We start from the raw sequence: 15,720 nt of genomic DNA on the forward strand, positions 1-15,720 counted from the left end.
TGCATTTTGGAAGCTCCGCGGCGGGGAGCCTGGCAGATGGCACTCGGGAGAGGGGTCACTCTTTCCTTGAGCAGAAGATTCTGGGAAAATCAGGACACCTCTGGAGACAGGTCTGCAAAGAGCGACGAAACATCACGCGCGGGTCGTGTGGAACGGATTATCGGTCGCACGAAAGTCTTTTTGACCGCAGCCGCAGGTTTAGGCTGAATCTTGCCATCGTTAGCATCGCTTCTGATTATGGGGGCAGCCAGATATAGAGATCATATCTCTCTAGGGGTGGGTACGTTCGTTTATCACAAACATAAAGCGATGTAGAGAGAAAGAAACGAGACCATCTCGAGGGTAGGAACCGTGTCGACCGAATCCGGTGTCCTCCTCTAAATTGTCTGCACGGAGTAAGCGCTCAGTAAGTGCTATTCGTGGTTGGACTGAACGTTTCAGGAGGAATAGTACAGCTAAGCGAGCCAAGGATAGAAACAATGAATAATGTGGTATCGATTAGACTGTAAGCCCGTCAGAGGGCAGGGATGGTCTCTATCTGTTACCGATTTGCAGATTCCAAGCGCTTAGTACAGTGCTCTGCACATAGTAAGCGCTCAATAAATACTATTGAATGAATTTGTCAGGAGCTTACTATGTGCCAAGCACTGTACTAAGCCCTGGGGTAGATGCAAGGCCATCAGGTCACACATGGGATTCACAGTCTAAGCGGGAGGGAAACAGGTATTGAAGCCCCCTTGTGCAGATGAAGGAACTGAGGCACGGAGAAGTGAAGTGACTCGCTCAGGATCACGCAGCAGGTGTGTGGTGGTCAGGATTAGAACCCAGGTCTTCTGACTCCCAGGCCCGTGCTCTTAAATGGCTCAGGGCAGAATGGTTGAGGTAAAGGTACCGATGGATCTCAGGGCTCCGTGAGCCTGGAGGAGCCTGGAAAAAGTTGTCTATCGTGAATTCCTTCCCCGGGAAGAGAGAATCGTGCTGGTGTAGCAGATCCTGCTCTGAAGCCCAGCTCATTATGGAGCGGGAGTGGAAATTCAGGAGAATTAGGTTTTTACAGTCTAATTCTTGGGACCTATGGTAGTTTCTTTGTCTCTTATTAAAACTGTTATTCTACGAGCAGGACGTTTCATCACTGGCCCTTATCTCAAAGCAGACGACTTCCTAGGCTACATGAGAAGTGAATTTCCTGCAGCAGTAGCTACTGAGAGGCTGAAAAGCAGGGTGGCCTAATGGAAAGAGCACGGACTTGGGAGTCGGAAGGTCACGCACGGGTTCTAACCCCGGCTCCGTCGCTTGTCCGCTGTGTGACTTTGGGCGAGTCGCTTCACTTCTAGGGGCCTCAGTTACCTCGTCTGAAAAATGGGGATTGAGACTGTGAGCCCCATGTGGGTCGGGGGCCGTGTCCAACCTGATGAACTCGTATCTACCCCGGCCCTTGAAACGGGGCCTGGCACCCAATAACCTCCTCTCAGATACCATAAAACAAAAACAAACCGACAAAAATCACCGATTCCAAATCAGCCAGCCTGGAGGAGGGGAAGGAACTTTCCACCTTCCACTCTGGAAATGTCAAGAGCTGCAGATTCTGACACTACAGTCGAAGAAGTCCTTAGAGTTTCCGATAATCTAGGTCACTTCCAGAAATGGCGGCATGGAAAGGAGAGGAAATTGCTGCTCTCTTTCGGGAAGCTATGCAGAATAGCTTTGTCCGAGTCGGGAAAGTTTATTAAAAACTTACTCTTAAACAGGGTCATCATCCTCGGGGATATTTTTAGCCGCTTTACAACTTTCCAGCCCCCTCTGACCCTGGGAGGCGATGTCTTGTTATGGTTTCCCTCCACAATATGTGGCTTGTCTCCTCTTTTTCCATTTGGGTGTGATCTCTATTCTTTGAAGCCTGCATCAATTTCCTGCGAAGCTCACGGTGTTCCTGAAGCTCTCATTGAACAGGGATGGGCTAAGGGTGTGGCAGCAGGGACATAGCCCCCGGCGTTCCTGGTGGAGGGGAGAAAGGGAAAAGTCATGACAGAGAAAAGAGGAAGCGGCCTGGCCTAGTGGAGAGAGCACCGGCCGGGAGTCGGGAGACCCGGCTCCTTATCCCCACTCTGCCACTTCCCCGCCGGGTGACCTTAAGCAAATCACTTACCTCCTCGGGGCCTCAGTTTCCTCATCTGTCCTCTCTGACTCCCAGGCCCGAGTTCTTTCCATAAAGGAACACTGCTTCTCACTGACCGCCCCATTAGGGTCCTTTTATTTGTCAGCAGTCAATCAATCAATCATTTGTCTTTGTTGGGAGTTTACCGGGCTCCCCCTCTAGACTGTAAACTTGTCATGAGCAGGGAAGGTGTCTGTTCGTTCATTCATTAATTCATACAATAGTATCTATTGAGCGCTTACTATGTGCAGAGCACCGTACTAAGCGCTTGGAATGGACGAATCGGTAACAGATAGAGACGATCCCTGCCCTTTGGCGGGCTTACGGTCTAATCGGGGGAGACGGACAGACAAGAACAATAGCAATAAATAGAATAATAATAATGTTGGTATTTGTTAAGCGCTTACTATGTGCAGAGCACTGTTCTAAGCGCTGGGGTAGATACAGGGTAATCAGGTGTCCCACATGAGGCTCACAGTTAATCCCCATTTTTACAGATGAGGTAACTGAGGCACCGAGAAGTTAAGTGACTTGCCCACAGTCATTAAACAGTAGCAAATAAATAGAATTAAGGCGATGTTTATTGTACTGTACTCTCCCCGACGCTTAGTACAGTGCTCTGCAGGCAGTCGATCGTATTTATTGAGCTTAATACAGCGCTCTGCACACAGTAAACGCTCGATAAATACGATCGACCGCCTGCAGAGCACTGTAGTGAGCACTTGGGATGCCAGATGTTGCCATTTTTTGGCATTAGCACCAAGTGATGGGTATCCAGCATAAAATGGAATCTCCAAATTGTATCTTTGCCTCAGGTTCCGATAACTGGCCTGGCCCGAGGCTGGCTCGGAAGCCCCTGGCGGCACTTGCCAGAGCCCAGGGTGGGACGCTGATCTGGACACTTTCCTTGCGAGGAGATGATTAGAGGCAGACGCGGGGCAGGGTGAACTCCGGACGACTCGAGGATCAGAGTGTGACCTCTTTGGAATACAAAATTCTCTAGATCCACTGGAGCTCGTCGAGGGCTGGGAATATGTCTGTTTGTTGAGGTATCGTACTCCCTCAAGCATTTAGTACAGTGCTTTGCACACAGTAAGTGCTCAGTAAATAAGACTGAATGAATGACCCTCCAGCTCTCGCCCAATCTCCCTACTCCTTTTCCAGTCCAAACGCCTCGAATGGCTCATATCCACCCTCGCCTTGGTTTCTTCTCCTCCAATTCCCTTCTTGACCCACTGCAATCTGGTTTCCGCCCTCTTCGCTCTCCCGAGACTGTTCTCTCCAAGGTCATCACAACCTTCTCCCTTCCAACTCTAGTGGAATGTGTCCTATCCAAATCCTTCTTGATTTCTGGCCCGCTCCCTTCGGCCCGCTCCCTTCTCCTGACCACGTCCTCCGGCTTCGGTTTCACCGACCCAGTTCATTCCAGGTTCTCCATCTCAGTTGCTCTCGCTGCTTCACCTCGCTCAGTCGATCAATCGGTGGTACTTATTGAGCGCTTACGGTGTGCGGAGCACTGCTCTAAGCACTTGGGAGAGTACAATATAAGCAATAAACAGACACATTTCCGGGTCACATCTCTCTATCCCGGGCAGCCTCCAGCACTGTTCTTATGCACCTTTCAAAATAGAGAAGAATTCAGCTCACGTTTGGAGCTTGGCTTAATCACCAGAGAAGTGAAGCGCCTTGCCCAAGGTCACACAGCGGACAGGTGGCGGAGCCGGGATTAGAACCCGGGACCTTCTGACTCCCAAGCCCGTGCGCTCTCCTCTCCTCCATCAACAACGGCCTGGGCCGGCAGAGCCCTGAAAACCCGGCTGAGTCGGCGGAGCCCGCGGCCACGGGGAGAGAAGCTTCTCGCTCTAAAACGTCGGCTCTGGAGGAGGCGATTCCTCACCGGCCGGTGTGTCACCCAGAGACGGTGAGTCACCTCGGCTTTCCGGCTTGGCTTTTGGAAATCTGATTCCTTAGAAACCCCTGAACTGTCTGACCTCTCGTTGTTTGGGAACCGGAGGGACGCGTGATCTATTTCAAATTTTCCTTTCCAGTCCAGCCTCTTACGGAGATTCCGGTCTTTGAGGCCCTGGAGGAGCTTTTATTATGTTCTCCTCTCTTTTGGCACATTGTGATTGTGAGTGTGTGTGTGTTTGCGTGTGCGTGTCCCCTCTTCCCGTCCTCTTTCCATCTGAACAGGATGTCCTAGTTGGTCTTTCTGAAACCAGAATCCATTGTGACTAACTTAACTGGATCTGTGTGTGTGTGTCTGTGTGCTTTTGTGTGTGGTTGTGCTCCCCGATTCATGGGGAAGTTGGGCCTGTATTCTGCTTCAACGAATTTCATGCTTAAGGAGCAACTTTCCCCCTTTTTCCTCCTAATTTCTTCATTTTCCACCTGGCCAGGAGAATTCACAGTGGGAGCAATTGATATTCACCACCCCGTCCCGATACCCCACAGCTCAGAGTCAGGTAGCCAGGCTCTCTCGAGGAGCACCGTAGCCTAGTTGAAAGAGCACGGGTCTGGTGGTCAGGAGACCTGGGTTCTAATCTCTGATCCTCTGCCACTCATCTCCTGGTTGACCTCGGGCAAATCACTTGACTTCTCCAAGCCCCATTTCCCTCATCCGTAAAATGAGGATTCACTCATTCAATCGTATTTTTTGAGCGTTTACTGTGTGCAGAGCACTGTACTAAGCTATTGGGAGAGCACAGTGCAACAGCAAATAGACACATTCCCTGCCCACAGCAAGCTTGCAGTCTAGAGGATGGCTGCTCTCCCTTATAATAATAATCGTAATAATAATAATAATAATGTTGGCATTTGTTAAGTGCTTTACTGTGTGCCGAGCACTGTTCTAAGCGCTGGGGGAGATACAGGATAATCAGGTTGTCCCACGTGAGGCTCACAGTCTTAATCCCCATTTGACATTTGGGGCCACTGAGGCACAGAGAAGTGAAGTGACTTGCCCACAGTCACACAGCTGACAAGTGGCAGAGGCGGAATTCGAACCCGCGACCTCTAGACTCCCAAGCCCGAGCTCTTTCCACAGAGCCATGCTCCCTTCCCTTTAGACTGTGAGGGACAGGGCTTGGGTCTGATCGGGTGATCCCGTATTGACCCCAATCTCTGGCACATAGTAAGCACTTAACAGATACCACAATTATTTTTTATTATTGGAGAAACTCGTGACTGCAACAAGCGGGAGAATATCGGCAATGCCGTCGACTTTTATTATCATCAGTGGTATTTACTGAGCATCTACCATGCGCAGAGCACTATCTGAGCACTTGGAAGAGTGCGATACAAAAGAGTTGGTTTCAGAAAGGGTTGAGGGAGAAGGTAAGGGTACCTCAACTTATCCACTTCTTTTGTCATCTCTCCCGGTTCACTTTGCCTTTGTGAACCCCCTCTTCCTGCCGGGAATTAATAATAATAATAATAATGTTGGTATTTGTTAAGCGCTTACTATGTGCAGAGCACTGTTCTAAGCGCTGGGGTAGATACAGAGTAATCGGGTTGTCCCACATGAGGCTCACAGTTAATCCCCATTTTACAGATGAGGGAACTGAGGCACAGAGAAGTGAAGTGACTTGCCCACAGTCACACAGCTGACAAGTGGCAGAGCCGGGATTCGAACTCATGACCCCTGACTCCCAAGCCCGGCTCTTTCCTCTGAGCCACGCTGCTTCTCTAATTGCAAATGGGGGGAATTGCTTGTCATTCCCCCCAAAGCAGAATGGGCACCGAATAAGTGTTAGCAGGCTATTGTCCAAGCAAACAAGGGACTTGGGAATTCACATTCTGGTTTATAATTCCGGTCAAACCAGAGAGGTTAAATGTCTTGGCGGGGGTCACACAGCAAAACCATCATTTCACCAGTGCAAAGGATCACCCCCTTCTCCCCTACATCCTAAGTCTTCATCCGGTCCCCTGCCCTTTCTCTATTTGTGTCTTTCACCTCCCTGCCCCGTCTCCGACTCCTCAACCGCCCACCCACTCCTTCCCGAACCTAAGCCGACATCTGAAACGCCCCCGAGGTACTTTTTTATTTCAGAGTTTTCTTTCCAAATAAACGGCTGTGGGTTTGCGAGGGCCACATCTTTAATCTTGTTTGTTTGGTCTACAGCTTCAGATTGTAAACTCTCAGTGAGCAGCAGCTGGGCCTTCGTGGCTTCGATGTCTTTCAGGCCCTAGCAGGGTCCCGTTCCACCCCCGCCCCCGGACTCCAGGCAGCCGGTCTGAGAGGGGACGAGGAGCCCGATCGGAGGATCATAATAATAATAATAATGGTATCTGTTGAGTGCCGACTGTGTTCCAGGCGCCGAGGTGGAGACGAGCAAATTGGGTCAGACACGATCCCGTCCCATGTGGGGCTCACAGTCTCAATCCCCATTTTACAGACGAGGTCACCGAGGTCCAAAGAAGCGAAGTGACTTGCCCAGGGTCACCCAGCGGACAAGTGGCGGAGCCGGGATCAGAACCCATGACCTTCTGACTCCCAGGCCCGTGGCCTATCCACAAGGCCATGTTGCTACTGAAGGTGGAGAGGGAGCGGCTCATCCGGGTGGGGTGGAAGGGAGCGGAGGCGGCCGGCCGGCCGATCCAAGGAATGGTTTCTGCGTCCCGCACGCTGGCGGCCTCCGAACGCACGGAAGAACTCGCAGCCAGAAGATTTGAGGCCGCAGACATCTGAGGAATGCGAGCTGAGGCCCGGGCAGGAAGGGGCGGCCGCCGGGAGGAATTCTCGGGCTGGAACGCTCCCTCTGGAAGCAGCCGGGGGCCGGCCCGGCCCAGGACAATCTGGGTCCCGAGGAGCGCCGGGTCCCGGGCCAGGCCGTCCCGGGGGGGTGTGGGGAGTGGGAGGGGTCCCGTTTCCCCTCCTCCCCCCGGCCCAAACTGAGAGGACGGGATCCCACAGTGGATAGCCATCCCACCCCGCCCACCTCCTTGGAGTCCGCGAAGAGGCTCCAGCCCCAGTCCAAATACCTCAGCTGTTCAACATGGCCGACGGCAGGAAGCTGAGCAGATCGCCCACTCCAAACAGGACAGGGGAGAAGAGACATTTCACGCTCCAAACTTCAGCCGGCTAACAGTGGCTGGAGGGGACACTAGTCTTTCTAGCCATAAGGCAGCACAGAAGGGCTGAAAAGCGTCTAGTGTCCGGGAGTCAGAGGACCTGGGTCCTGATCCCGGCTGGGCCACGTGCCTGCCTGTGTGATCTTGGGCAGTCACTTCACTTCTCTGGGCCTCAGTTCCCTCATCAGTCAAATGGGGATTAAGACTGCGAGCCCCACGTGGGACAGGGACCGTGTCCAACATGATTTACTTGTATCCACCCCAGCACTTAGTACAGTGTCTGGCACACAGTGACTGCTTGACAAACACCGCAGTGATGATTAAAGCTCTGTGGAGTGCGTGTTGTGCCTGAGGGTCTACTTGAGGGACTGAAGTTCTGAAAGCTCTGAACTTCCACGTGCCCTGCTAGGGCCAAACTGTATGGACCTTAGGATTAGCCTCCTCGGTATCCCGCTCCCTTCCCCTTTGGTAGTGGTTGAGGGGCCTCGGCCAAGCAGTGGAAGCCCCCGACCTGCCACCCGCCTGTCCGTCTGTTGCTTCTTGGACCACCCGGCATCGGCCTCGATGCTAGCTTTGCCCAAGCGGGGGTCCGTTGTCCGTCCAAATTTCCCAGGAAAACGATCAGGACAGGATCACGGAAGTGGCGAACGCGAGGCAGGAGCGTGGGGTAGGGGCTCAGAGGCCCTCTTGGTCTGTCCCACTTTGGAACCGGGGCTGGAGATCCAGCCCACCTTCCCCACTTCTTCCCATAACCACCCCCCGCGAGCCAACCAGTCAGCCAGACCTCTCCGAATCTTTGGAGCTGGACTGACTGCCTTTAAAGGTCCGGCCTAGAGAGGGGGCTCAGCCCCTTTCTCATTCCGGAAGACCCAGATGTCCGAAGGCTTCCGGGATCCAGTCCAAGCCCCCGGCCATCTAGAAGGACATCTGACTGCCCATCCTCGTCCCGGAACAAGGTGGGAGATGGACATCTGGATTTGGTTAATCGATCAATCGTATTTATAATAATAGTGATAATCGGGGTTATTTGTTAAGGGCTTACTATGTGCCAGGCACTATGCTAAGCACTGGGGTAGGTACCGGATGATCTGTTGGACACATTCCCTGACCCCCGTAGGACTCACAGTCTTCATCTCCATTGTACAGTTGAGGGAACTGAGGCCCAGAGAAGTGACTTGCCCGAGATAATAATAATAATAACGTTGGTGTTTGTTAAGCGCTTACTATGCGCGGAGTACTGTTCTAAGCGCTGGGGTAGATACAGGGTAATCAGGTTGTCCCTCGTGAGGCTCACAGTCTTAATCCCCATTTTACAGATGAGGTAACTGAGGCACAGAGAAGTTAAGTGGCTTGCCCAGAGTCACACAGCTGACAAGTGGCAGAGCCGGGATTAGAACCCAGGTCCTGTTGACTCCCCGGCCCGGGGAGGCCATGCTGCTTTGTCTGTCAGGAAAGAAATGATGCACATCGCGGTTTGTGTGTTTTGCAGGTGACACGGCGTAACCTAAGGACTCCCGACGGACCCTATCGTGGAACGCTGCGGAACCTAGACTGGGTTGACGGGGGGGGACCCCGGCCCCCCTCCGCCTCCCCAGAGCCAACATGTCCCCCACCTTAGCCCTCATGAACAGGGATTAGAACCCAGATCCTTCCGACTCCCCGACCCGGGCTCAGTCCATCCACTAGGCCACGCTGCTTCCCATTCTGAGCCTGAGCGTCCCCGCCTAGAGGATACGGAGAATATTTGGGGCGTCCCCTATCCCTGGGGCGGGGAGGACTAGCTATGAAAGTTTGGTTCCTCAGGGAAGGCCCAGCCCATACGAATGTCAAACCTCTCTTTCTTCTGTTCCCTCCTCGCTCACGTCTTCCACCGCGGAGCTGTTCAAATGGGGGAAATTCCTTCCCTCCATAAAGTGACCTCACGGCCTCGTGATCGCCTGACATGAGAGGAGAGTCAAATTAGATCCAGACCGGGAGATGAGGGGAAATGAGGTGGGGAAGGAAGGGGAGGGAGGAGCAAGCGGGTCGGAGGGAACGGGCTTGATGTCGGCAGGGAGGGAGAAGCCAGGACCCCCCCAAGTTCGTGCGTTGAGCCGGGGTCTGTCAAACTCAAGCCCCTCGCTTCAGGAGGACACCCCTGGCTTCCCGGGAACTCCTTGAGGAAGGCCCCGTGCTGCCTTTCATTCTGTCATTCAGTCATATTTATTGAGCGCTTACTGTGTACCAAGCACTGTACTAAGTGGTTGCACACTAAGCCTTACACCTGCTCCTTTCAGACTGGAGGAAAGCAGGGATTCTCGCCACTTCGCTGCTGTTTCCCCTCTCCCTAATCTATCTGAATGTCTGCCTCTCCCTGTAGACTGTAAAATAATAATAATAGTAATCATAATAATGATGGTGGTATTTAAGCGCCTAGCGCAGCGCTTTGCACTCGATAAATACGATTGAAAAAATACGATTGGAAAGTTACAAATGCACATATGGTTCTCACACACGTACACACATGCTGCACACACATCGTCAGACACGTGTGCACACACCCACCCACCCATCCACCCACACATACACAAACACACACGCACACGGAGGCAGGCCCGCCCCTCTCCGTATCCTTGCCCGAAGCAGGTCGGACGTGCATGACTGCGGTCAGGAAGGATCGTGCCGAATTCACGAGCGGAGGAAGATCTTGTCTGGGGGCCCGGCCTGTCAGCGAGTCTTGGGGGAGATTTAACGGGTCGCAGCTGTAGAGAGGTCTCGCCTGCCACGAAGTATTTCCCGGGGTCCTCTGCTCCGGCAAGCTCGGGAAAACAGACGTGAGGGGTGTCGCCTTTCCTGCAGAAGCTCACGGCCTCCTCCCGTCCGATCCTCCTGCCTTTGCAGGGGTCGGGGCAGGGCAGGGGCACAGCCCGTGGCTCCGGGCTTCTGTCCGCGAAACAGTCCGTGTCGCATCATCCTGTCACGCTGGGGGCCCGGCCCAAGGCGTGCGGTGTCACGGGCGACGCCGGGGCGGTCGGCGGCCTTTGGGTCAGAAGCCGGGACACCCGGGCCTCGACCCAGTCGATCGATCTTATATTTCCTCCCCTTTCCTTTTGGTAATGAGCCGAGGGGGAAGGATGGGGGGGAGTGGGAGGAGTGCGGTGATAGAGTTTCCCCCCGCCAGGAGCCAGGGACAACGGGGCTACCATTCCCGGGATGCCGTGGGATTGAAACCGAGGATGTGCCGAGCACGCTCTGTCCTGGACACGGATGGGCAACCATTTAAGGGCATTTGGCCGTGGATGTAAGAGAGATTGAGTGGTTTACTAGGATCAGTCCCAATTCTGGGACCTTTGTAATTATAAGAATTATAATAATGAGAAGCAGCATGGCCTAGAGGATAGAGACCAGGCCTGGGAGTCAGAAGGACCCGGTTTCTAATCCTGGCTCCCCCACTTGTCTGCCGTGTGACCTCGGGCAACTCACTTCACTTCTCTGAGCCTCTGTTACCTCATCCGGAAAGTGGGGATTAAGACGTACGTAGGACAGAACTGTGTCCAACCCGATTTGCTTGTATCCACCCCAGCACTTAGTACGGTGCTTGGCACATAGTTAGTACTTAACAAATACCAGAATTATTATTAATTATTAGCACTGGCTTAGATAGAAGATAATCAGGCCCCATATGGAGCTCACAGAGTAAGTAGGAGGAAGAACACACGTTGAATCCCCATTTTGCAGATGAGGAAACTGGGGCACAGAGAAGTGAAATGACTCGCCTAGGGTCAGACAGCAGGTATGTGATGGAGCAGGGATTAGAACTCGGATCTCTTGACTCCCAGGCCCGGGCTCTTTCCTCACCTGGCCCGGATCCCAGCTTGCAAAAATCTAGGCCTGTCCCACCTAAACGGGGCCATATGGTCAGCACTCGTCCCAAAACAGATGCTAAATTTGAAATTCTTTAGCCTAGGGAAGAAAAGACTGAGAAGAACTTGAACAATGTTTTGCCAGGCCTTGAAAGGTTTCTACTGAGGAGAAACAGATACTCCGTGTCCATAGGGGAGACAGCTTTCATTAAAGCAGGGGAGATTTCAGGTGGACGCAAGGCAGAACTTTCCTACTTAGCAGAGCTAGAGAACCTTGGAAAAGGGAGAGTTTTGGAGTCTTCGATTTTCAGAAGAAAGGAGGAACTTCTTCTCCCAGATTGAGGTCAGCATATGGAATTTGTTGCCCCAGGAAGTTGTGCGGGATGAAAATTGTTTGGGAACCAGACCCCGAGGGTCTCTATTCAGCAACTCAAGCAGTCAGTCACCTTGCCCCGTCCTACCTCGACTCGCTACTCTCCTGATACAACCCAGTCCGCTCACTTTGTTCCTCTAATGCCAACCTTTCGCTATACCTCAATCCCGTCTATCTTGCCGCCGATCTCTCCCCCACGTCTGCCTCTGACCTGGAACGACCCCCCTCCTCATATCCGACAGACAATGACTCTCTCCCGACTTCGAAGCCTTATCGAAGACATATCTCCTCCAAGAGGCCTTCCCCGACCAAGCCCTCCTTTCCTCTTCTCCCACTCCCGTCTGCATCGCCCCGACTTGCTCCCTTTATTCGTCCCCAGTCCCAATCCTACAGCGCTTATGTCCATTTGTGTAATTTATTTATATTCATGTCTGTCTCCACCTCTAGACTGTAAACTCACTGTGGGCAGGGAATGTGTCTGTTAGATTGTTATATTGTACTCTCCCCGGCGCTTAGTAGCGTGCTCTGCACACAGTAAGCGCTCAATAAATAAGATTGACCGACTGCCCGACAGGAAGGCCATCTTCTCGGTTTAAAAAAGTTAACTCCAACCGCAGAGCCTCAGGGCCAGGGGAGGAACACGAACTGGATTACCGAGGGAAGTTGGGAAAAGGCTACTCGGGGGGTCAGTCACCCCGGGACGGAGTGACATCGGTCTGGATCGACCGGGATGTGGTCGCTGCTGAAGCCGGTGGGGGTGGGGAGGGAGGGGTGCTCCACTTGACCCCTGGGTCCTGCCCATGCCCCGGGCTGGACGACCCTGAGCTCAGAGTGAGTTCAGCAGCCTGCTTTTCCTGAGGAAACTTGACCGTGATACAGGAAGGAAGCCCCTGAACATTCCAGCTGTCTTGGAGCTGGGCCTGTCAGGGTGCCAGGAAACCCACCAGGGGCGGATGCCCAGCCCCGCGGGCACAGACAGGATGGGATCGCCCCCGGTTCCCCGGGCAGGCAGTTGTTTGGCTTCGCTGGAAGCCGGCGTGGTCAGGCGTGCGGCCGGGGCCTGGTCGCGCCCGGGAAGCGGGTCACTCGCTCGTTCACCACCGTCATCACCGTCACCGACTTCTCTCCGACCGTCTCCTGTTCATCATTATTATTATTAGTAAGGTATCGGGAAGCGCTTACTATGTGCCAAGCACTGTTCTAAGAGCTGGGGTAGACACAAGTTAATCAGGTTGGGCACATTCCGAATGCTAAGTGCTGGAATAGGTACAAGGTTAATAGTTCAGAAGAGGTTCCTGTCCCATCTGGGACCGACAGTTAATCTGATGCCCGTTTTCCAGATGGTGATTTTTTTATTGTTAATTTTTTTTATTAACAACGGAATCTATTAAGAACTTACTATATGCCAGGCACTGTACTACCCTCTAGGGTAGATATACGATAACCAGGTCGCACGCACTCCCTGTCCCACATGGGGCTCACGGTCTTAATCTCCTTTTCATAAATGAGATAACTGAGACATAGAGAAATGTAGTGACTTGCCAAAGCTCATACAGCTGGTCTCCTGACTCCCTTTCTCCTTCCACTAGGACACTGTTCAGTGCGATCCAGATCTTTCTTCGTTTTTATTTTTCCAGGATTTTGATAAACACACCAGACCTCTTCACCCCTCCTTCTCTTTCAATCTCCTCCCTCACCATCCACCAACAGGCTCTCTCTTTCCCCTTTAAAAAGCCATAAACACACATGTTCTCCCCTTTCCCCTGGTCTTGACTCTCTCTCGGGCTGGGCTGGGTGCCAGCCTCTGCCCACTTCCTGCTCTGGTAGGAATTCAGCACCAGGATGGTGGGAGTTGGCCGGGGGGGGGGGTGAGTTTTATGGCATTTGTAAAGTGCTTACTATGTGCTAGGCACTCTTCTAAGCATTAATGTAGACACAAGATGATCAGGTTGGACACAGTCCCGGTCCCAGGTGGGGAATCTCATTCTTAACCTCCATTTTACTAGCGAGGTAAGGACCAGAGAAGAGAAGTGACTTGCTCAAGGTCACCCAGCAGACAAGTGGATTGGAACCCAGGTCCTCCGACTCCCAGGCCCGTGCTGTCCATTAGGTCTTGCTGCTTCTTGAGGCCTCAGATTGCTCCACCAGGGTTGGCAAATCTAGATTGCTCACCAACTGTCACTCCTCAAGAACCTCCAGTAGTTACCCCTCCACTTCTGCATCAAACGGAAACTCCTTACTATCAGCTTTAAAACACTCAATCCCTTTGCCCCCTCCTCCCTCACCTCGCTGTTCTCCTACTACAACCCAACCCACACGCTTCACTCCTCTAATATTAACCTTCTCACTCTACCTCGATCTCGTCGATCTCGGGGCCGACCTCTCGCCCACGTCCCGTCTCTGGCCTAGGCCGCCCCTCGCTCTTCACATCTGACAATGACTCTCCCCTTCTTCGAAGCCTTATTCAAGTCACAATGACTAAGCCCTCCTTTCCTCTTCTCCCACTCCCTTCTGCATTCCTTTCACTTGGATTTTCTTCCTTTATTCACCCCTCCTTCAGCCCCCCAGTACTTACGGACATGTCCGTAATTTATTTACATTAATGTCCGTCTCCCCCTCTAGACTGTCAGCTCACTGTGGACGGGGAACATGTCTACCACTTCTCTTCTATTATCCTCTCTCAAGTGCTTAGGATAGAGCTCTGCACACAGTAAGTGCTCCGTAAATATGATTGATTGGTTGATTGACCCGTTCCCCGTCCTCTGCCTCCTGAGAGAATAGTCCCTCCTCTCTGCCTTGGAGCAGGCTGGCCTCAGGAGTCTGGACTATGCCCACCCAGCAGGGGCCTTCCAGGGGGGTGGGGGCCGGGGTGGGAAACAAGTGAATCCAAGCAGCTCCGCAAACCGAGGGCATCAAAACTGCAGCGGGATTCGCTGCGGCTGCTTCCTCTGGAGAGACCTCATTTTGCAACCCGAGTGTCTCCGGGCCTGCCCCACCCCGCGTCTCTATCGATTCTCCTCTCTGGAATGGAAACGGCGGGCACTCCGGTAAACGGGCTGAGAGGCTGCCAGCTGCGGGAGAGCTCGGTCAATTGACCGTGCCTTCCAACCCTCTGGCCCTCTGGATAGAGGGGAACGATCCATCCATCCATCTCGGAGGCTCTCGTGGGGCCAAGAGAGGATGGTGGGCCCATGCTCCACCCACTAGGCCACACCGCTTCTTTGAGCGTTTTGGGAGAAACCCACTCCCCCTCACCCCACCCCTCCGGCCATCAGATAGCAGTTGGGAATGATTCACTTGCATACTCTAGATCGGAGATCACCCTAATAATATAATAATCTTGAAGCGCTTTCTCCGTGCCAAGCACTGAGGGAGTCACTAGATAATCAGTTCCTATCCCACACAGGGCTCACTGCCTAGAGAAGCGGGAGAGCAAGTATTGAATCCCCGTTTTGCACATAAGGAAACTAAGGCCCAGAGAAGTGAAGTTACTGGCTTCAGGACACACAGCAGGCAAGCGGCCGAGGCAGGATAAGAACCCAGGTCCTCGGGCTTTTGGGCCTGTGCTCTTTCCATTGGGCCACGCTGAGAGCAGATGCACAGCCTGATTCTCGTTACCTATTTCCTTCTCTGATTGCCAAGGTTATTTTTAGCTGGCAGAGGCAGTAATTAGCTTGTATCTACCCCAGTGCTTGGTGCAGTACATGGCAAATGGTAAGTGCTTAAAAACTACTCCAATTATTATTATTAGTAGTAGTAGAAAGGGGCAGGGTCTGCTGAGAGAAATTGCTGAGCCTCCTTAATGATGATGATGATGATGTTGGTATTTGTTAAGCGCTTACTATTTGCAGAGCACTGTTCTAAGCGCTGCGGGAGATACAGGGTAATCAGGTTGTCCCACGGGAGACTCAAGGTCTAAATTCCCATTTTACAGATGAGGTCACTGAGACACAGAGAAGTTAAGTGACTTGCCTAAAGTCACACAGCTGACAAGTGGCTGAGGTGGGATAATGGAATAATAGTAATAGTACTACTACTAATCATAGCAGAGTGCTGGCTTGAGAGTCAGATAACCTGGATTTAAAACCCGACTCCACCACCCGCCTGCTGGGTGTCCTTGGGCAGGTCACTTAACTTCTCTCTGCCTCAGTTTCCTCGTCTGTAAAATGATGATCTAATACCTCCTCCCTCCACCTTAGATTGTGAGTCCCATGTGGGACAGGGACTGTGTCTCACCTGATTTTCTTGTATTCACCCTGGTGCATAGTGCAGGACTC

The sequence above is a fragment of the Ornithorhynchus anatinus genome, chromosome 15, assembly GCF_004115215.2.
Source record: "Ornithorhynchus anatinus isolate Pmale09 chromosome 15, mOrnAna1.pri.v4, whole genome shotgun sequence".
NCBI lineage: Eukaryota > Metazoa > Chordata > Mammalia > Monotremata > Ornithorhynchidae > Ornithorhynchus > Ornithorhynchus anatinus.